Source organism: Strix aluco, chromosome 5 (assembly GCF_031877795.1).
Source record: "Strix aluco isolate bStrAlu1 chromosome 5, bStrAlu1.hap1, whole genome shotgun sequence".
NCBI lineage: Eukaryota > Metazoa > Chordata > Aves > Strigiformes > Strigidae > Strix > Strix aluco.
The window spans coordinates 3,303,843-3,331,117 of record NC_133935.1 but is presented as its reverse complement, the minus strand read 5'-3'; the positions used below and the strand labels follow the sequence as shown (position 1 = coordinate 3,331,117).

The window sequence follows — 27,275 nt, the reverse complement described above, 5'->3', positions numbered from 1 at the left end:
TGTGCTACAGCCCAAACCCGAGTACAACTTTGGGTTCAAGCACTATGGAAGACAGAATCACAGAATCATCTAAGTTGGAAAAGCCCTTGAAGCTCCTCCAATCCAACCATTAACCTCACACTGACCATTCCCAACTCCACCAGATCCCTCAGCGCTGGCTCAACCCGACTCTTCAACCCCTCCAGGGATGGGGACTCCCCCCCTGCCCTGGGCAGCCCATTCCAACGCCCAACAACCCCTTCTGCAAAGAAATCCTTCCTAAGAGCCAGTCTGACCCTGCCCTGGCGCAGCTTGAGGCCATTCCCGCTTGTCCTGGCGCTTGTTCCTTGGTTCAAGAGACTCATCCCCCCTCTCTGCACCCTCCTTTCAGGGAGTTGGAGAGGGCCATGAGGTCTCCCCTCAGCTGATGTTGTATTTAATCAGGTCTAAAGGCTGTGCTTGAAGACCCTGAAGCATATCCTGGCTGTTCCTAGGGGAAATCCCTCTCTGCCAAGGAGAGAAATGCCCACCTAGATGTCAGTGTGACTGTACCAAAGGCCTGGCTGGGCTGGGAGCTCTACGAGAAGGGTTATGAGCAGATACGCTCCTCCTCTCACCTGTAGTTCAACAGGTTTTCAGTGCAGCCTACATCCCCCTGCTGTGTAAAGTCAATGGCACCAGCAGGATCTCCCGGGTGCAACCAGGTAGGTTGTTGCATTCTTAAAGCTAACATCCTTGTGAAGTCTCTGAATCTCAAGAGCGCATTGTTTGGGTTTTTTCCTAGTAAATTTTTGTATAGTGCCATTCTTCTTGCTTCAAAAGTTTTCCAAACGCTATCAGCAAGTGGGGCACAACTTGGTGCATCCTCTTAACAACTGGCCCCTGTACGCACCTTGGTGGGCTTCTGCTCTCGCGCTTCAAGTGTATTAATTCATGTAGTAACTCAGGCCAACGCAGAGAGCTACAGGGGAAAAGCCAAGCAGAGCAAACACCTCGTGCTCAGAGACAGACTTGGACACAAACACTTCTCGCTGTGACTCCCGCAGCGCTCTGACGTCGCTCCGCTCCGCCTGCAGCAACGCTACGTCCCACGCTCCCGCCACGCTGAAGCTCTTGGTGGACCCACAGCTGGAGTGCTCCTTCCCACCCGCCCGCCTGGTGGAAAAGTCAATTCAGCGCAACAGGCAGCACCTTCCTGCTTGCATGAGCGTTTGCTCGTATTCCTTTTTTATTTTTTTTCTAAACATATGTAGTTTAACCGTGGAGCTCTGGTCAAATTCCAGTTTGTATAACCACCACCCTGCTTTTCCTGGTCCCTTTTGCAGTTTTAATCCAATTCTGTACCCTCCCTCCCTTCTCACCTTCAATTCGCTGTTGTATTTCATGACAGAAATGACTTTATTTCATCAATAATCCTGGCAACCGTTATTCCCGGAACTGATACGCATTCGTACTGTGAGAACTGCGTAGTGTTAGTTACAAAAACCCCTCCAAGCCCCAGGAGGTTTCAGCCAGCCATCGTCAGGTAACTGCTGTGCACAAACACATTCATGGCAATTAGCAACATGCTCAGACCTCGATTCTCTGAACGGTGCACGTTGTTTTACCACAGATGACATGTGCTAATGTTTTATTTTGTTCTCATTTAATATTTGTCTCCCAGTACAAAACACAACCCTGGGACCAGGCCCTGTGTGGGGAGCCTTTCCGAGCACAAGGGTGGGCAGGCATTTTTTTCTTTCCTGAGGAGCACCAGCTCTCTCTCTGCACCCACAAGCACCACTCCTGTTTAGCAAGATGCGGTGTGTCATGTTGAATCTGTACCAGCACGGACTGGCGTGCCAGCTACAGTCTTGCTGCATTTTTTGGATTCTCTCCCAGTATAATCCCGCTTTGTAATTTGCGCTTCCAGTGGCGCGCCCGGGAACTACTTCTGTGTTCAAGGTCTTTGCCCTCTCAAGAGCAGCCACGGAGGAACAGCCCCACGGTACCTACACACAGTCGCAGTGCTGGATTTTCACAAGTGGGGCTGGTAGCACAGCCTGTTACTAGGATTGTCTAAAAACATTTACCTTTGCTTTAGCATTTTGCCAAACGAAGTAAAAATTTTCACTGGGGGCATCTAGTTTTAGAGAATATGGAGGTTAGCTCACATTAAAAAAACCCCAACAGGAACATAACAGGATCACGGAAGAAGAGGTATAACGCTTCACACATCCATGCAGCTGAGATCTAAAATTCAGCAACAGTGGTTTTAATGTCAGGGATCTGCTCACCTTTTTTTTTCATACCTTGTCTCAAAACACCACATATTTTCTCCAGGGCACAGACGGGAAACTAACAACTGAAATCTGGCCTCACAGAAAGTCCTTCACCCACCAATTTTCATCTGGTCTGTTAGACACAAACACACAGGCTTTGTTCCAGCAAGATGTATTAAGCTTCTGCACACCGATCAATACGGCTGTTACACTAAAAAAAGAAAGATGTTTAAGCAGACACAGATTTGAGTGTGTTATGATATACACTTATCACATATTATGCACGCTCATGATGATGCTTTTTCCTCACACCTAATGCGAGCACCACCACAGCGCATGACCTCAAGAAGAAGTAATGTTGACTTGAGCTTTAAAAAACTAGCTTGTTTTTCACCAAGATTCCAGCAGCTCAAGCTACTACTTACAATTTTCATACAAACATTTTGAGTATACAGTGCTGGAAAATATTTGGTACCACAGAGTTGTGCTTTAAAGTTTCTATTGGAGTTCCCATTAGCTGTAATGACACCTACTGCTAAGGACAGACCTGATTAACTGCAGGCTTGCACACTGCTAAATATAGGCACATGTTTTTGCATTTACTGTAGATCCTAGCGAAGAGAACGCTATGGATTTCTTTGGCCCTTTGTTTTAATGGGATTGCCAGAATGACTAGAATCTGAAAACTCACAGCTCATTACCAAGAACAAAATGCTGACCCAGGCAGAGCCAAAAGATTTTAAAACTACTTCAGAGACGAGATCTAACAGGCTGCTGTAGAACGTGGAGAGCATTTTCCCTCTGTTCACCCCTTTCTCCCATGCAGAACATTTGCTATAAATTTACTGAATGTAAGGCTAAGCTAGAAATTTCCAGCCAATTTTGCATCCTGGAGAGGAGCGGGATGTTTTAAGCTACACACAATGCAATCACTACTCACACTCATCTAAGATGTTTACACTGCAGCTGTGAGTCTGCATTTTCAGCAGAAGAAAGAGAGTTCAGAATCTGCAATGCATGTCCCGCAGCCCTTGAACATGGCCAGCATGGTAAGTATCCTTACAGCAGTTTTAAATTAAGAGATCCTCTTTAAACAGCAAGAAGAAAAGAGAAGATTAAAACCAGCCACAGTATCGCCTATTCCCCTATGTTTTTCAGACACACAGCAATTTTTCCTCTTGTACCAACGGCCTTTATCCCTCTCTATGAACAGAGTCAAATAACATTTCTAACCTTTCATTAAAGGTATTAACAAAAGACCCTGTTTTGAGGTGTTGAATGACCTCAAATACCACCCGAGTTCAGACACGTGATATTTCTGGACCAGAGAAGCAATAAAATACCCAGTTTTGCTGTCGAACATAACATCAGTTTTTTCATTTGCTCTCACCGTGGATGTCACAGCTTGCCTAGCTACAGAGATGAGGGTAATGCTTTTTAGGTGAACAAGGCTTTCTTTTGTGTAGCATGTGAGATAGGAATAGAGGATTATGACTAACTTAAATTTCCAGTTCAGTCTACAGTAATGAGATGCTGTATAATCAAAACAGATACAAATGGTTATACAAAACCAGTCTGATACCTCTGCTCTGAAGGTACCTTAAGGCTTACAGGATTTCTATTTCCTGGCGTATTTTGCATGTGGGAGAACGATTTCTATGTCTACAACCAAAACCAGCACCTTGTTGTTTTATTCCCCTTCTTTCAAAGTTTTTTGGTGTGAGCCTCTATAGTTTGTATTCTCAAAATGTCTATAAGGGACCTAAGATCTTCCCTCCATGGTTTTCCAGATGCAATTTGTGCCTTTTTGATAGCAGCAAATTCTCTTTTGGGGGCACTTAAATGTCATGAAATGAGCCTGCTTATGGGAAACTGAGGGACCAAATCAATGTCTGGTTTTGTTTTTTTTAAATCTGGTCCTTCATTTTCATTGTTACAGCTTTTTATCTGTAATATAAAGCTGACCTGCTGAAGAACATTGCGTGACTTAATCTGGTATTATCTGTAAAACACCGGAAGATTCCTGAGGGGGAGGTAAGGTTGAACAAAATCAGTGCATTGCCAGTAAAATTTGTTGCACTCAAACTTAGATGTCAAGGAAGTAAGAACATCTTGAATGCAAGTTCACAGCACTTTTGGAATAATTTCCCACGATAACTTCGTTCCACTCAGATGAACCAGAAACAAAACAGATCAAGAGCAGACAAACTTCAAAATAAACAAAACTTCTTTAATTCAAATTTTCACGATAAAGATTTTTAAAAATATAATTGTTTTGCAGGCAGTTATTAAAAATAAGGCGAGACACTAAATTTAGAGCTATTAGGGACAGGATGACAACAACTCTATCCAAACTTACTTTGCTGGTCTCAGAAGTATGTTTTAGCTCTTGTTTTTCTGTGAATTAAGACACTGATGTTGTTATGCTGCTTATCAGGGAAGGCAGTAGGTTGTATAGTTATCTCCTGATTGGGGCAAAATCACTACCCTGAAACCACACAACCTACTACCTCATCCTGTTAGAGCATCAAGCGCATCTTCTGAAGGAAACTAACATTTCACCATTTGCAAGCAAGATTTCCTTAGCACTTTCTAGCCCACACATTTCTTAGCCTTAAAAAGACCATAATTACGTCCTGTCGGCCCCTCCCCACAGTTCTACCTGGAAGTCAGTCAGAATTGGTGGGGTGACTCCAGAGACATACGAACCACAGCGGCAGTACACTGTCTCTCCAAATTAGCATTATGTAATAAAAGAACAAGTTAAATCAGCGTACAAAAACTGACTAAAGAAACCTCTTTACCTAGGGCTCAAGCATTTACCAGTTCCAGGGCAGAACATGAGCGACTGGAAGATGCCCTCTTTGTTTTCTGTCCAACTCATCACTTCATAGTTTCTCAAACAGCCTGTGCACAGTGGATTTAAATAGCTGCTGAATCAAAAGTGGGATTTTCTATTGAATATGAACACAAATGCCACAAAGTAATAGAGAAATGAGTTGGCTGTTTCCAAATGGCCACTGAGCATGAGCACGCCCTGCTGCAGACTGGGTTGTACCTCCGTGCCCTGTGACTTACACCCCGTTTTCTCTGAGAAAATGACAAAAAGGAAATTGCTTTTGAACCTGAATGGGAATACAGGAATCTAAACACTAGAAGGACATTTGTGTTCTTTCATAACCCTTCTACAAGAATCAAATCCAACATGTGGACAGAGCCAGAGAATGCTAATGTTTAAAGATATTTGCTTTGTCTTTTGAAGACATATCCAGCGATGATATCACAGCCACTTCAGGAAAGACAGTAGATTGTATAGTTATCTGACAGGCAGGGCATAACCCTAAAACTATACAACCTACTACCTCACCCCAAAGGACAGTCAGACTCTGATCAGATGAAATGCAAGTTGTATTCCCAGACAGCTGGATTGCTTGGCGACAACCTAGAAGAGAAAAAAAAATCTGGAGACAAATATTAACAGTCTTGACTCTGAAATGGTTTGCTATATACCGGTCGACATTTTGCTTAATGAGCTCTAGTTTCACGTTTGAAACGTTTAATAGATTTGCAACTTGTGAAGTCATGTCACTGACAAGATACACGAGGGGAAAGAGGATACAGCATTCATTTTTAATAAATGCACTTTTGTACTTCCAGTTCTGACATGACTGCGTCTTATCAAACCAGTTTTGTCGCTTCAGGAAAGGCTTCGCTACAATTTAGAGTGGATGCTGACTTTGAGGGACTGTTTAACATGCTTCTAGATATTCCTCTATTAATCTGGTGGGTAAGAGCTGAGTTTCTCTAACTGAATTTCCCAAGGTCTGCATGGGTAAATCCATAAGACTGAACAAAGAATTTGTCAAGACTGTGAGGAAATGCTGTGGCCTGCTTAAACAATACGCTACTCCTCAAGGAACAGTAACCCAGCTCTGAATCAATGGCCAAACCAAACATACCCTACCATACTACCCAGACTTTGGTTAATATGACTAGCAGAATTGCCACTATAGTATAATCTACTCCAACCTCACACTTATGTTACAGTTTGTTATGCCCTATCACCTGGTTTGATGGACCACAGCACTTCTCATTCAGGGCAGATATAAAGAAGTGGAAATCACTGAGATACTAGTCCATACTGGTAATATAAATATTGCTTTAATAAATAAGCTTAATCAGCTAACTTGCTTTTTGTTAACAGTTAACTAAAGAAAACAATAAATGATACACACATCAGCCACACACAGATAAACTAAAGCCATGTTTCACTATAAAGCAGATCTCACCCCAAAGGCAGAAGGTCCCATACTCGGAACTGAAGCGATCTGCCACCGCTTTCAGAATAATTGATATGGGGATCTAAAAAGAGAGGAGCAAGAGAAAACACATACATATCAATTTCATTTCACTGCATACTGAAACAATTATGAGGTGAGTGAGAGCACGTGTGAAAACAGAGAACAGCTTCTCTGAACATCATTTCCTCAAGGAGAACCATGCACAGCACCAGCTTTCTCGTTCAGTAGTTACTACCACAATTATACCACGGTCTGTGGGGACACCCAATTTGAAACAGAGGGGCAAGAGACAAAGTACAGTTGAAAAACAGAAAAGGTATTTTTTTAGATCTGACTTAAATGTTAAGAGCATTGCAGAGACAGGCAGACAGAGGTATCAGCTACTTCACCTTCAAGGAACAAACACTTTGAAACAAAGCAGAGAAGGAAGGAGAATGCAGAATTAGGTATCAATGTGTTAATCCATAGAAGGCAATGTTATACCCTCAACTTCAAAGATCTTTTCACTGTAGTGGACTGAGACCACGTGTAGAAAGAAGTTAGTGGTTGCTGTGAGCTGTACGTGGTGCCTATTTGTTGCACAAAACAGAAATGGTGCAACTGTGTCCGTTCTGAGACCACTGTACTGGAGGGAATACTGTACAACCCCAGATTTCACCTCTTGTCACATCAGTGCCCTTGTAGGCCAAGAAGGATATACATTAAAATATTCTTTGTATACTATGCAGAAGGAATAGCCTGAGAGATTTCAACATCTCATTAACGTACACTGGTGAAAACTGGTTGCAGAAGCCGCTCTCTAACCACTATCAAAGAAACTCATTTGGAAAGCTCTGCAGCAGAGAGCATGACAATTTTCTCTAAGTAAATGTTAAATATCTGCATTTTCTGACCAGCTTTTTGGCAAGGTCAATTGCTCTCTGCATAATCCTCTGAAAAAACCCTACCCTGTACCTCTGTTTTTTACATAAAATATTTTAAAACAAACGTCTTCGTCATGCGTGTGGTCAGAGATCTCAGTATTTTTCCTAAGAGCCAAGAATTTGCATTGGAGCTTTGGCTCAAATGCCGGGCAGACGTCAGTCAGTTTTAGGAACACTGGGTGGGTACCTGTGTATTTGTGCAGTCACCTCACAGAAAGTGCCTTCAGCATAAAATAAACCCTACGTTATATAAATATAACAGCGTAACATAACATAATTGGAGGAAAGCTGTGTATTGTGTGATTGACTTCAAAGCGAGACTTTTGTATAAGCATCAGCTTTATAGTGGCAGAATAAAAACAACGTAACCTTTCAGCGTAGCAACTCTTTATGCTGGATGGGCCAGCCAGTGAAACCAGTTCAAAGGACCCATCTGGAATTGAAAGGACGCTTTCGCAGTAGTGAAAAGCCCAAACTACCCCACAGGCCCAAACACCTCCTACAACTGGAAATTTTGGATGAAGAAGCTACGCTTAACAGCTGATTCCAGTGACTCTAAGAAACAGAACTGAAAATACAGATTCAAACAATGGCAACATTTTGGAAAGCCTGAATATGTTCTAGGGATTTACATTGCCTGCCTATCTTTAATGTATCTTGAGCCTATCTTTAATATATCTTGACTTCACTTTCACTCTTAGGTGCAATGCTAGATAGGAGACTGGAAAATGTTCAGCTTTCTTGAAAAAATGGTGAGCTTTTATTAACCATTTCAAAAGGATTCTCTTATTTTTTACAATGATAATGATGCTAAATATTCTTTTCTTTATGCGCAGTTCTGATATAATGTTGCCTTAATGTATATTTTTCCCACAAAAATAGGAGTAGTTTCAAAGACATGGAGATAATTATTTGTAGAGTACCATAAACTTTGTGTAATACTATTTTCTGTAAGATCTGCTATTATGGGCATTAGTAGTACTCATTAGCAGACAAAAATGGAAGAGAATGTGCTTTATCCAACATCTAAAATTAACGAGTCTTCTGCTCTCACAAGCTGCTCATAAACTTCTTTTAATTGACTAGATCACCAAACAAGGATGAACTTTAAAATACTTAATGAAAGAAAAATGCATGTTCATTTCCTTTCTATGAAGAAGACATGCATACAAAATAACTATCTGGCAAGAGTGATGTTTCTAGTTTAACAACTGTTTAATACCAGCAAAAATATGACATTTCCATATTCCAACTCTCACTGCTCACCGAAAAATGTCTGGGAACTGATGTTAATAAATACCTCAGCAGTCACTTTTTAGAAGGCACAGGGCCAAGTCTGCCATTTCTATGATGTAATAGGAAAGAGTTTTAAAGTAGGGTTGCTATATAATTAACAGCCTTACTAATTAACAGACTCTGGGACAACACAGAAGAGGCATTTTGCAATTTCAGAGCACCTTCCACCCAAAATGTCAGGATGATTTAAAAACACAGAACGTCACTGGGCTCCCAGGAGGAAAGTACATGCCCTGGGTGTGTGCTCCAGGTAGTCCACTGTGATTATACCAGGGAAAAAGATGGCTTGGAGGCTAGTGACAAGGTAGGGATACTCCTCAGCAAGGCTGAGGGTCTGGATGCAGGCCAGATCAGTGGTTTCCAACATCTCTCCATATAATGATTATCTCCTGGCTTCCAAAGCACTGTACAGTCACCACTCTGCTCCTACAGACTATCCATTCACTATTAAAAATGTCACAAACATTTGCTGGCAAGAGCGGTTGTGGGGTAAATGGCTGAGGATCTGCTACGGTGGATGCTGCAGCCAAGGGAATCTTTCTGACCGGATTCAACAGGACCTGGATCAGTATATTTTTAACTAAATATAACAAAAATGACACAACGCCTCCATACAGCTTGCATCCTTCAAGAAGTAAAAAGTATTCTACCGACACAGATTTTGTGACTCCTATGAAGTACAACATACATCATGATCTTACTCATTACTTGAAGACAGCTGCTTCTAAAATGGCAAACGACAGCTCTTTCCCCAGTTGTGAAACTTTACTGTAATTTAATAATACAGGACAGATTCTGCCAGAACTGCGGGCAGGCACAATGGGAAATACTCGCAGGACTGAGCCTCCATAGCCGCCTCCTACTTCACTGGAGAGGCATAAGTTTTTCTAAAATTGGATTCAGTTAGGCTCCTGCTCTAGACACTTCTCTGCACAAGTGTCTATCTTCCTCAGCTGGCTGCAGAAGAACATTGGCCTGCGTGCACTAACCTTTTAATATCTTTAACTAGGCATTAGTATAGCCAGGCTGTAAGTAGATCAAACTTATCAGCCTCTACCTTTGTGCTGACGTCCAAATGGGTGATGAACTTTGGTTGTGATGTTTGCTCATCAGTGAGGTGACTTGGTGCTGTAACATTCAGGTGTGCTGTTCTGGTTTTACAAACCCTATTCACAGTTTTGCATGGAAACATTTTCCTCAAAGTCATTCAGGAGACTTCTTTTAAGAAGGGGAGCAATTCACATGCTATTGAAACCAACAGTAAACCTTCACTTGGCCTCAGTGGCTTTGAAGAAGGTGCTGATGATCCAATACAGCAAAAATTATGAGAGACAGAAGTTAAATGCAACACTTCTGTATCATTAGCAAGCTTACATATCAGAAAAGAATTTAGGCGCCAATGACTATTTGCATTTAGCAGTGATTCTATTAAAATCAGTTATACAATTTTTGTTCACCTTTGTCTACTTTCTTTATTACATAGAACAGCATAGCTACCGTGACATGGTACTATTTAATAAATAATTCTATGTATTCCCTGAAACCATTGTCATTATCTAACTGTTTGCAAATATCTGGGAAAGACGAGCACCTGTGAAATGAGTCAGAACTCTGGCTAAATGTCTCTGAGCTCTGCAATATTTATGTATGTTCCTAAAATCTGAACATTTTATGTATGGGAAAAAAAAAAAGGCAACAGAATGCAAAAACATACCAATACATTAGCTTAAATAATTCAGTCTCACATACTGTAGCCTGACTACCAGCCCAGACCTGCACAGGAGCTTCCTTATCCTCATGTGGACCCATGCTGAGTTCAAGGAAATGCCTCCATAGAAATGACCACTCATGTAGCATGTTTCAGAAAAGGTTTACAATGGTATCAAAAAATGGGACATGCTTAATGATAGCTGCTTTAACCTACTGAATGGGTATATAGAGATCTGACTAGCAGTAAAGACAAGGAGCTTGGGCTGGGTATACATCAAAGGCGTTTGTATATGTATAGAACCTTCACAAACATGTTCTATACATGTATGTTAGGCAGTTCATAGCCTTGCTGCTATAAAACGCCTTGAAAGTTAAACAGATGCTTCAAAATGACAGTTTTCCATCAAAACACCACCTCATTTTTCTTGGATGTGGGATCATGTCTTCCGCTTATGCAAACTGCAATACCTACACTGACAAAATTTTTATTTTTCTGTTGCATTTATTTCTGAGCTTTGCTTATGTAATACTCTGAACACTAAAAAGCCCTAAAAGCTAGTATTCAAGAGAATGATGAAAACACTCAGAATCTCTCAAAGCTTCCACAAAAGGGGAAATTAAACCAGGGGTATCACTGGCTGCTCTGTACGTTGCACTTGTATTCTTAAGCAAATAAATATTTAAGGAGATACATTTTTTTTAAAAAAAATAAACTCCAAAAGGAACGCAGAACTGTTCAATGCATTACGAGCTATTTGTTTTGCAGGACTTAAATATTTATCTTCCGTGTTTTCCTAGCATAATCTTTCCGTCTACTTACTTCCCAGGCGAGTTGTTGTGTTCACCCCGATGGGCTTTCTGCCCAGGTCTAAGATGACTGCCAGGCGTGACACGGACGGCTGAGAAAGCAGCAGCAGCAGCAAGGGACTCATGCTGGGCTGCCTTTCGGAGCTCTCCATGGCAGAAATGACGATTACCAGATCCTAATGCCCAGAAATCAGGGTGAGGCCAGCGTCCAGGGGAGATGAAACCTGTGTGGAAATGGCAAATCCACCGGGGGCAAGTGAGGGACGTCTTACGAAAAGCAAATGTTACAGGTACTCTTGATATCTTACCATGCCTGAAAGCAAAAAAGCAAGGCTGGATTATCTGGGAGATGAGTGTCTGCAGTAAGAGGAGATGAAGCTGTGACAAATTAGGGATTGTTTCTTGTTAAGAAAAGAGCTAAGAAAATGTGTCAGTTTTATTTTCTCTTGTCAGAGGTAGCTAAGAATAAAAGAGGCATATAACACCCTTCTTACAGTAAGCATTTCCTAAATATTCATAATTTATCTCCACGCTCTAATGCAGACTGTATTCATGCAGATGACACAAAAATGAAATATTAATGACACCCCCCCAAATATTGCCTTATTTTACAATGTTGAACATCAGACCTTATTTTTGGAAGAGCTGAACTCACGTAACTCAGCTGACATTACCTGGATTTGCTTAACATCTCTGAACACAATATTGGACATTTAAATTGAGCACTCTTATCTTTGATTTGATACACGATGTCTAACTCTCAAAACTGTGTCTTTCTTGCTTCCCCTCGAGCCCCGTGAAAATAAAAAATGCAACTCAGCACACTCATTGATGCAGAGAACAGTCAGGATCAGAGTCTTCCAGCCTCTCTAGCTAAGTACTCAGCCATCCCACAAGAACTTATTTGCGTAATGTTTTTAAGCATTTTTGGATGGAAAAATCTCTTACTACACAGAGAATCTTAAATAAGCCACTTGACTTTTAAGTCATCCAGATTTGGCTTTTTTGTAGCTGCAATTCATACAGCGTCACACCCAACCTATGTGATAACACTGATAGGAAGTGTTATTTATTTCAGTTCCTTATGTAAGCTAGGAAAATAACATTAACCAGAGTCACAAGATTGTGAAAACAGTATTCATCTGACATCATCTTAAAAACCGCCATCTCCAATCTCAACCCACAAATTCCTTTTTTGGAAAACTGAATTTTCACTCTGAAATGGATTTAAATCTTTGCAAATTGTTTTTTCTTTTAAAAAGAAATGCAATAAACCAGTATGTGCAGGTCCTAACTTAATTAAGCACCAAGAGGGAATGTCTGTCAGGGTATGTTCTAAGTTTCAACAAGAAACTAAAATTCATTTTGCAGAAATGCAGCTGTGCCAATAATTCTAGTTGGTAGAAAAATGTCTTCTGCCCTTTGCCCCATAAGGCTTCCATTTAAAATTTTAGCCTTTAGTGAGACCAAGCAGCTGACAAGTAAGAGTGAGGAAATTAGCAGTCTGGGACCCAGAGTTAGATCAAGGGTCTGAATAACCCAGTGTTACATGGATTGAGCCTAAAATTCTGTATTTACATCAATGAACACTTACATTTGCCAACACCACAAACAGGATAAAGTTACTCGAGTGCTAAGGAAGAATAAGCTTTGTATTATGGCAGACGAGCAAAACCCATCCTTTAGAAACTGTTACATTTGTCATGTTCGCTTTCGATCCGTAGCATCTGAAATTGTTCATAGCATTATATGAAAAGCTGGCATAAAATCACCAGTCTATGTAGGATGCTCATTTTAAAATAGTGTTAAGAGCTTAAAATTCATTTCTATTTTAGAACGATGTTCTGAGGTCTGGACTGTATTTTGGCTCAAGCCACTGGGCTTGGTTCAACCTGACAGTCAAGAAGCAAAAGCCTGGAAGTTCACATACATTAACACAGGGAAAATACTGCTACAGGCCTTGCAAACCAAAACTGCAGCGGGCTGTTTACTTCTGGCTACTTTTTTGTGGAGGGGAGGGTAGAGACCTGCTCAAAAATCCCTTTTGCAAGAGCAAGTATTCTCATTGACCCTGTTAGACATTTTCACGTCCACGTTAGGGCATGGCTTTCCCATGGCACGCCCGATGACAGTGAGAGATCTGGGGCCACCCGGCAGGGAAGGCCCCTGCCATGCCTCCTGCCTTGCGTCCCCTTCCTCTGCCATCCTTCTGGAGCCTGAGCCAGGCCCTGCCTCGTGCACGCCTCTAACTCTCAGGGACCTCCACGAATTTGCTGCTAACACCACTGCTAATTATCGAGTTCCCTTTCTCCTTTTAGTTACTGTTTTTCTTTGGTAACCAGCAGATGATCTCTGTGTACACTAACAGCCCTTTGATATTCTCTCAAGTTGTGTTATGATTAAAAAAATACACACGTGCTTTTGTCACGATTACTTTGCTCCGCGCTGGTCGGTTATTTTCCATTCGGAGTATTCCACGCTGCGGGCGCAACAAAGAGACCGAAATGAAGGCTTACACACACGCTCGCTGCGCCAGCTAATGAGATTACCAGCCTCATTAGCCATCCAACGCAAAGCCCAGTCTGAGACCCAGACCAGGTTTACGCAGCGCAAGTATTAAAAAGAGAGGGGAGAACCACCAAAAATTGCTGGTTTTACCGCAAGGGTCCGATTTGACCATTTGCACCCACGTTTTGAGGGGGGCGAAGGCTTTGGGAGTGCTGGGGGTGACCAGGGCAGTGCCAGCGATACGGCGCTCGCTGGCACAGGGAGCCCTCTGTGAATCACAGGTGAGGAGCTCGGGTGGCCGGACACACAGCTGCCTGTTTCAGCTCCCTCTGTACAACCTTTGGTTTTCTCAGGTGACCGGCGCTCTCCATAGATTTACTCTAGTGTAAGTCTTTTTACCTGACACGAAAGCTTTCACTGGTTAAACATTCATTAACGGCTTTAAAGCAGGGCTTCAGGTGGTAGAGAGCGAGCAGCTCTTTGCCAGAGCTCGGCGGTGTGTTAGACTCTTTGTGTCCATTATTCATGATGCTGTTGCTACAGGCCCTAATTTTACATAAATGAAAGTCACAAGAGAACTGTTAGGATGAGCAACTAGGAAGAGCACAGGAAAAGAGCGCCTCGTCAGTCGGTATTAAAGACACAGTTTAGTATTACATTTTCTGATTTTGAAGCCTCTTGGGAGTGGAAATATGCAACACATTTTCTCTGAAGAGTGACAAGCTGAAACCTAAAATGTTGAAGACGGTCTTTAAAATCAATTTCTTCATGTCCTCTGCACAACTCCATTCCAATTCCCCGCATATGAAAAATACATAACCTCTTATCTCCAAATTCATGCGCCTTACAGTTCCTTTTACCTCCTATTTAAAAACTACTAAAATCTTATCTTAGCTATCATGTAAGCTATTGTTCTGCGCCTGCTCTGGGATGCCGGAAGATTTCAGAATTTGAAATCTGTTGGGCAAGGAGCATATTATACTTTCTCTGAAGATAGAAACGTGCACACTAATAGTTACCAAGCCAGCAATACAGGAAGCAGACTTGATGCAACTGAAATAATTAATTCCCCTCCCTTTAACAACATAAAAAATAGTCATATAAAAATAGCTACTTTTCTGTCTCACAGCATTTATAGCAAACATACTGGACGGTATTTCAACATTTTCCTGCGGGACAAATGGCTTTGAAATAAGCTTCAGGCACAGAATCCATGACATGTAAATTAAGATACACTTCACAAGATATATCTTAGTTGTGAAAGTAGGTCATGCATTTAAGGCATTTCTAGACTCTTGTTTCTTGATGTAAATATTTTGAAAACATTTTTCGTGTATAGAATAATATTTTAATTATTTATCAGATTTCATTCTTTAAGAACACTAAAGGAACGGCTATTTCTAAACGCCCTCATAGGGTAATAAGTATAACTACTTCCTTGCAACCTTTTATAACTTTATGTAGTGTTTATTCAAACCCTAAGGGAACTGCATCTTTGAAACACACCACAGAAAAGTTGATACAGTAGAAAAAATTAATGTGTGAAGATCACACGCTGTAGGGATCCTGACTAAACAGCATCACGAAATTTTCAAACGTTTACTACCTTGTATTATTTTGGGACTCTTGGAATTTCCTCAAGACTGGTTTTGGGTATTTGTTCACCTGGCTATGAGCAAGTTATTCCATGAGCAAAGTTAAGGAGGAAAAAAAAAGGAGAGAGAGAAAGTAAGAAAGCAAGAGAGTCTATGTGTTTGTAACGTGAATTGAGTTTCGAGGCCAGAATGTCTATCAAGAGAATCTAAAAAAACCAAGGAAATTCAAATCGGCACTACTATCAATTTATCCACTAGGTGTCACAAAATAATCATACAACCAGATGAAAAGCAATTACACGTAAAATGTGTCAGTGTACTACATCACTGAAGTGCTGCTTTGAAACGAAATCTGTTATAAGAGCAGATGCAGGAAAATGTCATGAATCTCATGAATATACATACTGTCAGGAGTGTATGAGAACCTGAGCCATGATACACAAAAGCTGTTGCTAACCACGGTGTATGTCATGTAATGGATTCACATACAAGCATATAAATGTTCCATTAAAAAAAAAAATCTTCCTAAATCCTAGAAGTGGTATTACCAGTTCTCTGAATCACAAGTCTTATGTTTCTTGCTTTTTAATGCTCAGCTACTGGACTAATGTAAAAATCCCTCATGACTATAGGGTAAATGCCACAAAGAAAACAAGTTCTGAAGGCTAAAATGTATGAGGAGAAGAAACAAAAATACATTATTAATATTACTATAAAATCAAAACAAATGCCAAGCATTGGAATTGGCAGTAACATGCTGACAGACACTCCTTAGATCTAGACTGTGCTTATGTAAGGGTATATTATGAAGGTCAGGGCAGAAATTACTGAATTGTTCTGTGGCCATTATTCATGAGAAATTAACCTCTATATTGGAGGTGGTTTTGTTCTTCAATGTTCCTGGGCCATTCTAAATTCCTAATTACATGTACACCTGCACTCGTCCAAAACACTGACTGCATTAAAGGATCAAGGCTCTGCTGTTGAAACAGGCACTCTGGTTTCCAAAATGGTTCTTTAACAACAGTAACTTTTCCTCAGAGTTGCATAAAATTTTTACGGGCCAAGCAGACTCCAGTGTGAATTTATCATTATCTGTACTCACACATAATCCACACAATTAAAAATGTTGTAATCAACAGTATATGCAGCGTTATAAAGTAGAACAGGCCAGTTAGAAAAGAGAAGGAAACATACCCTGGACATTTTTTATCACATAAATGTAACAGTAACAGGGCTATATACACTCTGCTGACAAGTGCCATTTCATAAAGCCAGCCTAAGCAATGTTAAAAACCCTTCCCCCATTTCAGAAATGCAGTGAAGGAACATATGACCTAATACTGCACTATATGTTTATACTGCATTTTATATGTTTTATCACAGTTGTAAAAAGCAAGCGTTTTCAGGGCGTAATTAAGCTCACATAATAAGATTTGGACTTTTTACATAGTCTTTCTTTTTAAGATGTGCTTTCTAAATGTCAGAGCTGGCCAACAGTTTCCAAAGCTTTGAAATACTTTCTAGCTTGGAGATCACAGGAAGGAAGCTTTTTTCCCCTCCAATTTTCCCTCTTTTTTTGAGCAACAAAATTAAATACTTGTGCTTACAGGAACAGCGTACAAATCTGAGAGAGTTATTACTGGGCTTTTGTTTCCAATACTAGCATAACTTTATCCATATATGCTAAAGGAATCTGGTGGTTGTGAAATATACTTTCAGAAAAACTGAAAACTACTCTCTGAAGTTCTCCCCACGTTAAAACCATTATCTGACTTTAAAGAACCCTCCTATGATCTCCATTTAAGCTGAGAGAATTCAGAGCCTCGTGAAATCAATGAGAAGTTTGTTATCTGACTTCAATGAAGCTGTGATTTCACTTTAGGCAGAATCATACAGAAGAAATGCTGAGGTAACTATTCATTACATAAACCCCTGACTCTTTTGATGCCAGGTGTATTGATCTGATGTACAATATTATTAATTCCAACCTGATTTTCAGCAAGTTGTTCCTATTTGATCTTCCCGTGGTCCAAGTCTGCAATATTGTCCTTGTTTTAGTCCTTGTTATGACAGAATCAAACAACCACAGAATAATTCAGGTTGGAAGGGACCTCTGGAAGCATCTAGTCCAACCTCCTGCTCAAAGCAGGTCTAATTAGATCAGGTTGCTCAGGCATGTATCCAGTTGAGTCTTGGACACCTCCAAGGATGGAGAACCCACAACCTCTCTGGGCACCTGTCCCAGTGCTTGACTGTTCTTTGGTAAAAAGATTTTCCTTATATCACACTGGAATTTCTCATGCTTCAACTTGTGGCTGTTGGCTCTCGTTCTATTGCTGTGCACCTCTCAGAGGAGTTGGGCTCCATCTTCTCCTTACCCTGCGATCAGGTAGTTGCAGACAGCAATAAGGTCTCCCCTTTGCCTTTCTTTTTCCAGCCTGGACAGACCCAGCTCTCTCAGCTTCTCCTTGGTTACCATGGGCTCCAGCCCTGATGAGATTGGTGGCCCTCCACTGCGCTCATGCCAGCATGGCAGTGTCTTTCTTGTACTAGGGTGCCCAAAACTGGACACAATACTCTAAACGCAGTCTCACAAGTATTATAAGGAGGGGAGGAGCAGTTGGCTGTAGTTTTGCTAATGCAGCCCTGGATGCAGTTGGCTAGTTGGCTCTTCACCAGAAAGGCACATGGCTGGCTGACATCAACTTGTACACCAGGACCTCCAGATCCTTTTCTACAGAGCTGCTTCCTACACAGCTGCCCCCCAGCCTGTTTCATTATCATCTCACTGATGGCAGTATATACACCATTTCTCAATTTATCAATATTAAAACTTTTCTTTTTTTTTTTTTTTTTTAAATTTGAAAGCTCATCTATCCTAGGCCTCACATGGCCTTGAAGCGCCATGAGTAAAACAGCTTAGGAATGTCAATGTACAGCAAATGTACTTCCTATTAGCTCTTAATGCCATAAATCTAAAATCCTTGATACTACTGCTAGAGCAGTGCTTCCACTCAAATCTTAAAGAAGCTTTAGACAAGATAGAAAGTCTCAACAGCAGCATACAAGACACTTACTTTTGCGTAGGAGCGACTTGTAAATGCATGTAGTTCAGAGGTCCTGCCCTTGCTCATCAGTACTTCACTTACAATGGAATAATTTTAAATTACATTAAGAACTATAATCATATTCTACTATCATTTGCTTTTTCATATCCTCTGCCACTAGAAATAAGCTTGAAGAAAGACATCCAGCCCCAAGTGCACTATTCTGGGAAAGTTTAGATTTAGATGAGAACATTTATGTTCATAACTACATGATTTTTTTTAAGCCTAATTCAACATGAATAACTGGTTCAACTTGGTTTCTGCTCATTAGTGAGCAGTTGGAAGGAACTGGTTAATCATTGTTTGCCATCTGCTTTGGAGAATCAACACTGTACAGACCCTTTTCTGCAGCCAGTGTAAAACCACAATGCACAAAGAGCACTAAAGGAAAATCCTGTTTTCAGCTATGGGTTGGTTTTTTTTTTTTTCAGTGCACACTAAAATGGTAAATATTTTGTGGTTAACCCCCTCTCACTTTCCTCTGGACAGTGGTCTCTGTGGTACATACCACATCATTTAGCAGTCCCTATAAAGGTAGAGCAATAGTGCTGTGGAGAAGCGTTAGTGGTCTGCTCAGTAACAACTTACTCATGGAGAGCCAACCTATCCAGCCACAAGGGCACCTTTCAGAAGAAGGTCAGAAGGCTTCCGGCCACGTACAAGATGCCACCTGTGGACTTTGCTGTAATTTACTTTGGTAGAACACAAATGTAGAGAAATATTAGTGACATTATTAGCTTCAGCTTCCCCCCTGCCCCATCTTTCTTCACGTATGAACAGTAAACTTCTCCTATGCACTCCCCATCGAATTTCCTGGCCAAAAACGAAGGCAGCCCCTTTCAGATATTTGCAGTTCTCTCAGGAAGGCTCTGAATTCTCTGAAACTCTCCAGGCTGTTTTATTAAAACCAACTCTAAGTTCTTCTAAACATACATGTCAGGATTGACTCAAAAAAAGCGTTTACCTCCTCACACAAAAAGTGAAAATGAAAGAATAAAATTGGTTGACTATCCATGCTACTTTCTGGCTCATCTTCCCCATCTGGTGGGACTGACAAGAGCTGTGTCATAATTAAGAGAGGGAAGGAAGTTTCCATTTTTAGATTAGTTTCGGAATCCAGAATCTTCCTCAAAAAATGAGGAAAAACGTATGTGAATGATGTAAAAACATTCCACTTAAATATAGAAAGATTGCTGGGAAAAGGCACTTCATGAACTGAGGTTTTATTAAAATATACATTGTTAAGTGGCAAAAATATTGGAAGAAATGCTGAGCACGAGAAAATCAATACTGCTAGGCTCACTCTCCTATCAAAGATCTAGCACTGGGGGCCATAATTCAGGTTATTAAAGTCTTTTTTCAGGATTGATTAAAGTTCATTTTAGTAACATCAGCAGGGAACCCTGGCTCCAATGATCTTAATATTGAGAGTGCTAAAGACTGCAGTCTTCCAGCAGAAAATAAAAGTGTGTTCCTCTAGGCCTTCTTGCAAATACAGAACTCACAGTGTATTCAATCATTACAAAGGCCTGTCAGTGAAAAATATTTTTCCTTTAAAAAACCTCATAAAAAGAACACTGGGAAATGTTCCCTCTGACTTCTTCTTGCTCAAGCCATAAACTTTAATCATCCTCCTTTTCTTTGCAGATTTCCTGGGATATATAACAACTGGGGAGACCTACTCTTTCAGATTTCTGAAACCTGCCAGTGGTTTGTAATTTGAGATAACTGGTACCAACAGAGGTCTTAGAAGGAGATCATCCAGTAAGCCTTTGGAGACTTTAGGGTTCAGGACCCACCACTGTCTAATGTGCACTCCGGGACTTTGTGAGAGTACTGCAGGGAGTCCCCTCTCTTACAGCTTGCAGCAAGAGAAAGAAAGATTTAATGAGAACAGTTCACAGAAGAGCTGCACTGTCTTCCAAAAACTCAGCAAAAGAAGTCTTTGGAACAGAGAAGAGAGTAAGCTGGATTCATTTCACAACTGTACCATGTATTTCCATCATGACCTTGGGCAAATACTTGGGTCAGGTTTTCAGAAAAACAAGTTCATTTCTGCTGGCTTCTTCAGATGCTAAAATAACTAGTCAGACTCTCAAAGGCAAACTGCAACCCAGCTGTTGGTCTCCCTGAAAAATTTTCGAGATGAGTTGACCTACGCCAAATGCTTATAAATATCTGGCTTCAACTGTTGAGGCATCTAAAGTATTCACATCTGTGCTTCACTTCCACCTGTAAAATATTATGTTCCTACCTCTATAAGATGAGGAGAACAAACTTGTAATGTCCATGGACCAGCTTTGAGAATCTTCAGTGATAAGATCATTTAAGTATCTAGACTGATACAGGGAACCTGTTTCCTGGGAACCCATCTCCTACTTCTGGCTTTGACAAGAAGGGAACTGTGATTCTGCAAACCCCGAACTCATGATCGTGAGATGCCACAGGTCCAGGGTAGGTTGCTCTACACTCTGCGGAGAGTCTGACCTTCAGGTCAACCATGGGAACGAGGAGGGCACTTTTCACTCCTTTCTTTAACTGAGACAAGTGCCCCCTCCAACGTGTCTGTGTTGAGTTCAAATGTTGGCTGTGCAGGTTATTATTATACAGTATCTCATTATAAAGCAGAGATATTTAGATCAAGATTTGACTTCCCTTCCTAAACTCAGCAATGTTCTTTGACAGGAACAGGATACTTAATCAAACAATTCAGATCCTGGTTTTGAGAGATTAAGACTATGTCAATACGGACATCTTACTCTATCTTCAAATTCCTAAAGGTGTCTTTAAATATGCTGCATCTACCATAAAGATCACTAGCTTGCTTAAAATTTAACTGAAACATTTGGACTTGGACATGTCAGGATTAATGGACCCACTCTCAAGACCAAACCCCTGGCTTCCAGATCACCCTTGCAGCATTCCCTCAGAAGGAACACAGTGTTTCTTGAACTTATTTTTCCAGAACAATTTAGAAGCACTTTAATTCACTGCTCAATAGGGTGAGATTGACACAGGTAATGAGATGAAATAGCGGCAAAAGTTCTCTCTTTCATCCCTCAGCTGGGTCTGGCGGAAGCCGCAAGCCAAAGGCCTTGGTAGCAGGAATTTCACACCAATTGACTCCGCATTCTGCAGTCATTTTTTCTAAGAAATTGTTACATTTGGTAAGTTAGATTTAAAAGACCCATCGGGAAGGTATATCAATAGTTTTCTGCAGACATGCAAGAGTAGAGGGAAAGCAGATTATTAATGCTAGAGTATCATCCTTAAGCTGGGCAGGAATCAGGCACAATAAAACATAAGGTGTGGGCAAGGACCTTCAGTCTTTATCTATGCCAAGACACAGCTATAGAGGCCTGTGCTCTGGTAGACAATACCCAAGGCAGACATAAGAAGTCTATATTCTGATTTTTTCCTATGGATATAACCACATGAATGTCTTTGCTTGAGGATCATGTATGTTTTACATCTATATACATACTCCATAAAAATCACCAGCCTTTCACTAGCATTCAACTCATTATCTACACTCCCCACATTACCACATCAACGTTTTATTTGAAGTATCAGTGATAGCATCCCATCAAAATTTAACAGCCACTTTCTATAATTGAAGCGTATTAACTCTTGGTTTCACCTATGCTAAGGTTTATCCTTCTCCTTCTTTTAAAATTCTAATGATATTAAAAATAAAATACCTTTCTACAGCATGACTCAGAAATGCATAATACTCCTTTCTTCAACTCATGGTAAAGGAAACAGATACAAGCAAAAGAATTCTCTATTCCAGTCTTATAGCTTTATACTGAATCTTGAGTGTCAAACGAACAGGGCTTTTAAGGAAAATGTCAACAACTGTAACAGTTACGTAAGATATAGTTAGAAAAATATTTTGCAAGGAAAAATGACAGTTTCTGTCACTTGAGAAGATGATTTGTACTTCAGTTTTAGAACGCAAGCAGCCAACATGTGACCTGACATTTACTAAAGGAAATCAAAGAGATGTTCAGCAAGGTTACAAAGGAAAAGCACTAATCGTCCTACACCAGCAGTTCCTCTCTGTACTACAGAAAGGTCTGCATAGTCTTCCTCTCAACATTATGCCGAAAAACAGAAAGAGAGGTCACAATAACAGATCTCCCTTTTGGCATTTTGTGCTAACTCGCTCAATTTACGAAGGCCATCTGGTGCTGTTTACGCTGGCCTTTTTGCATTGTGTCTCATGTTGTTCTTGTGGACGAGCATGATTCACGGCTCACATTAACTATGTGCTTCAAGTTACTTTGCAAGAGAATCTGATGGTTAAAACTGCGCCTAAAGAATGTATAGCTGTTGATGTACACATTCCACACATGACAGAACATAGTGAGAAGGATACCAAAGGCAGGGATGTTCAAATAGGAAGGGTGGCAGGTCAGGTGAGCTGGCTTTCAGTGCTGGGTCTATTATATACTTCCTGTATGACTTGAAATGATTACATGAGCCCTTTGGGGCTCAGTTTTATCACTTGTTAAATGGAGATCATAATTCCCTATCTCACAGTGATACTGTGAGGCTTATTCATTAATGAGTTCAATGCTGGGCAGATGGTCAATACAAATTTTATGCATCGCTGAAGTAACATTTAACCTCAGAGCTTAAGTGGCATATAGCCTTGTGCCAGCCTCTTAGCAGTCACTGTATAAATATTGTACATCCACATTACAGAAAACATCTGAGAGATCTGACTTGCTAGTAGAGCTGATTTTGCATTCCTCAAGTTCCAAATCTACAGGATGACAGACGTAAAAGAATGTAAAAAAAAATGTAAAAACAAACAAACAAAAAATATTCTTTAAATGCAGTGCAAAACAGGTACTAGCACATCTCCTTGTAATGGTTATAAATGACCAAAAAAAAGAGAAAATGGTACAACTCGTGCACGGAGTATACAGCGATTTAAGTGAATCCATGAAACTATTATTTTAAAGTCTCAAGAATGACCATTGATAGCATCTGGAGGGATTTCAGTTTAGTGGTGGGAGAAGGGTTGTTTTTACTGGCCTCTGACAAAAAAACAATTCATGAATGTGACTGCCATTTACCTGTAGAAATACAGCTACAATTCAGCATAGTAACGAGTTTAAAGGTATGTTTTAAGGATATTTATAAAGATATAAATACTTACTTTACTTACTCTGGCAATCAAACAGAAGAAGAAAGTTCTTTTCAAAACACCTTTTTCAAGGTTTCTGAGGACTATTTTTAAACTTTATTGCCAGAAGTAATCTACCATGAAGACCTAAGCACCAGCAAGAAATGAATCTCCAGTGTGGTTGCTATGCATACCTTGTCATTTCCTCTGCACAGATGACCAATCTTCACTTCTTTCATCTTCTAACTTGGTTCCCCAGTAAGTCATTCTTTCTGTTTCAAAAAAGAAAGAAAAAAAAAATAATGAAATGTACATGTTATCATTATGAGGGGAAAAAATGAGGAACAGACATACAGATACTAAATGCAGGCCTTCCAGTCTTTTCTGCAGGTGAGGAATATGCTTCAGTAGAAGGCCAGTGTCCCACTTCAAACTTATATTGAAAGCCTTAATTGAGGTTAAGTGGGGCCAAGCAATTTTTAAGAAAAGTTAACAGATAAAAATATTTAAAACCTTTACTCCTGAATATCAGCCTTGTTTTCAGTCCTTCAAAATTACTCTACCGATTGGTAGTAGAAAGATTAACTGTGTTCAGACTAATCAGCCAAGTGTGGACATCGATACATCTGGTATAAATTATTCATAAAATGTAGTATTCAGCAGTTTAGTCTCAGTAGCCAGTGATACTAACATTTTTTGATAATGTATTTGTGTCAGTCATACCTTTGCATACGCTTTGTGATCATAGCCAAATACAGAAAGCACAGTTTTTGTTTTCTTGTATTGTGCCAGTGGTAGAACCATGGGGAACGTGAAACAACACTCTAGAAAAATTACTCTGGGTCATCCCCAAGAAGTGATGCTATGACTGTTCTTTGTGTACTCATCAGACCGCATGCTAAATCTATTCACTTCTTATTGCTTCTAGTTTTCTCCAGTTAATTCTGCTGCTTTTTCTTGAAGAAAGGTTACTTTTCTCCACAACATCCTTAAAATTTGTATATATGCAACAGCCCATCGAATCTCCTTGGAATACTGTTTTCCTCCAACAAAATTCACTTCCCATTTTGGCATTCTCAATCTGTGACCACCATAATATGCAAGTGCTTCACAACTCCTGTTGAATGCTACCCTCACAGCAGAAAAATTATTGCCTTCATTTATAGAATAGGAAGATAAAGAGACACAGAGAGGATACAGCTCTCTTTGTCTAAATTAAGATGAGAGAACCATATATAGTGCCAGTAGATAAAGGGTTCTTCAGAGAGAAATCTGCAGTACATATCTAACATAGGTACACTGCACCAACCCCTTAGGGGCTTCTCTCTTCTTCTCTCTCTATAGTAGCACCTTAGAAATAACAATTACATATACATGCACCTAAATTAAAGTACAAGTGAATATTCTCTTCACTGCCAAGTCTAAGATCAAAGCCCTATAAAGCATCCTAAAAATTAGGTTTGGGTTACCCACTGTGAGATACCTGGCCTTGGAATGAAATACAGTAAGGCATCAGAGTTCCCCATACAATCTACAAGGAGAACTAAAGGCTTCAGACTGGTATTCCCATGCCTGGATATCAGACAGGTCTTCATACCAATGCCTATCCACTCCTCGTGCCAATTCTCTCTTTCTGTGAAGACATCAATTATGTTAATGTTATGGTTTTTATAAGTTGGTTCCCCTGCCCCCCCTGCCCTTTGTTTGCTTTATGTCCCAAACTGATTTTCTATTTTTTCCCACCTGTTTCAGTATTGCATTTTCACTCCACAGTATACCTTTACACTTTTCCCACTTTTTTCCTTTGGTAGCATTTTTCTCTCTTGTTGCTGCTTCCATAGTTCACCCAAGTACTAGAATAGTCTGGCTTATTTTTCTCAAAGCCACCGTCTTAGCACTGCTTTATTTTGCTTTAGTGGTCAGAGACCAGCTCCTCTTCTTCTGCTCCTTTGGTGACATAATATTTTGTTCTCTATTTAACTTCGAAATGTGCCAGTACATCTGTGTACCATTCTGAACAGCTGAGAGAATTTATTTTAAACTGTCACTCAGTTTATTAATAAAGAAGAAAAATGCATGTGTATATTTTTCCTTAAAATGGAATATAGGTACTGTACAAAAATGTACACGAAAATAATCTTCAGCCTCAGTCAGACATGTGGCTAATGGGAACCCACAGGCAGAAAAAAGCCCAGACACAAGATGGGATAGAAATGCTACAGATAAAGAAACTCTTCAAACTTGACTGCCTTAAAGCTGTGTAAAGAGTATGTGTTGATACAGTGCCATATTGAGATTTTATAGACATGGTTTTCAGACTATTCCATTATTACAGTAGGCTACAAACCTGCAGATGTTTAGACATGAAGAACTTTACTCAGTCGTGTCAGTGTTTTCATGACTGGGTCTTAAATTCCTTCTCCTGAGAGCTAGTAAGAAAACCCTCACTCTTAGATGTATCATAGAAGAGCAGCAGTTGCCAGATATTTCTGTTGAAACATGAGAATGAGAAACAAGAAACACCATATTAAACCTGTGTCTGTTTTCTGAACTGCACCGTGCCCATGCTTCAAGGACTTACTTAAATATGGAATTCAAATTAAAGATGTGTTTATGTATTGCTCTGAATTGGGACATTATTGAACATCAGATATATTGTTCCCCAATATGACCTTCTTCAGCAAGAACTGTATTTTAATACTGTGAGTAAATGCAAAGAGAGAAGGCAAACAGCAGGACTGTGTTAACTACAGCAGTTGAGACAGCAAAGTGATACAGTCTGAGAGCCAGAGAACTAACAATAATGCATCTCTGGAACAGAGAGTAAAGTTGTCCTTTGTATTTAATATCTACACACTGAAACAGTTAAGCAACTCTACATCTAGCTTTAGCCGAAGTCACAGAGCTGGTGGTTCCTCACTAATCCAACGCACCAAAAAAGAGTGCTAAAGATAACCTCAAGGATTAATGGCTGACAGTGGAAATCAGTGTACCTGTTTTAGCTTAACCTGAGTATATATTTTTGAAGGCCTATGGGATAAACCACCCTTTTACCGTGGCAGGTTTCAATACAACAGGATTGTTGTTTTAACTCACGCTTTTAAAAATGTAATTCCTATACATAATTCTTATGCATAATGACAGTAGTGCAATGCAAAATGCCAAACACTGTACAACTGACACGTAATGTCCACTAAAATGGAAAAGCCACAGTTCGTTGGATAGCAATGCAAGATGTTTACTTTATGGAAAGAAAGGAGAAATTATCCTTCTGATTGATTAAAAACCCCCAAAACAACATGACTGACTGGAACCCCATTGCTGGGTTTTTTTTGACTACTTGAACAATAGCATGCAAGTAAATTTTTGAGCGCTTGTCACCAAGAGCAGTAGGTTTGAACCTACATTACCTCTTAGCTGACTTCCAGAAAGTGGAACTCCATTGCCCCACTTCTACATGAATTATTCCTTCATGCAGCAAAATATTAGTGAGCTGTAATTTACAGTGAGCCTTAACTAGACTGCTGTGCTAATTTTCACAACTTTTACGGATTCTCCTTCCCTCCTCCTCCTCCGTGATTGCTGACTAATCTTTCTTGAGGAGTTTTAACATTTTTCCTCTCCGATATTCAAAGATCCCTGTGTACG

General features: G+C 40.2%; 1 protein-coding gene across 1 annotated transcript in view; it reads right to left on the bottom strand.

The window, feature by feature from the left end:
- Nucleotides 1-6,381: 6,381 nt before the first annotated feature.
- The window catches only part of LOC141923921 (uncharacterized), a 127,172-nt gene continuing 106,278 nt past the window's right edge, over nucleotides 6,382-27,275 (bottom strand). The window contains exons 7-10 of the mRNA XM_074825632.1: nucleotides 25,975-26,116; nucleotides 23,822-23,899; nucleotides 11,291-11,501; nucleotides 6,382-6,602 (exon numbers count right to left, since the gene is read on the bottom strand). The gene's annotated coding sequence lies outside the window, so the exon portion shown is untranslated. The remainder of the gene's footprint in view (nucleotides 6,603-11,290; nucleotides 11,502-23,821; nucleotides 23,900-25,974; nucleotides 26,117-27,275) is intronic.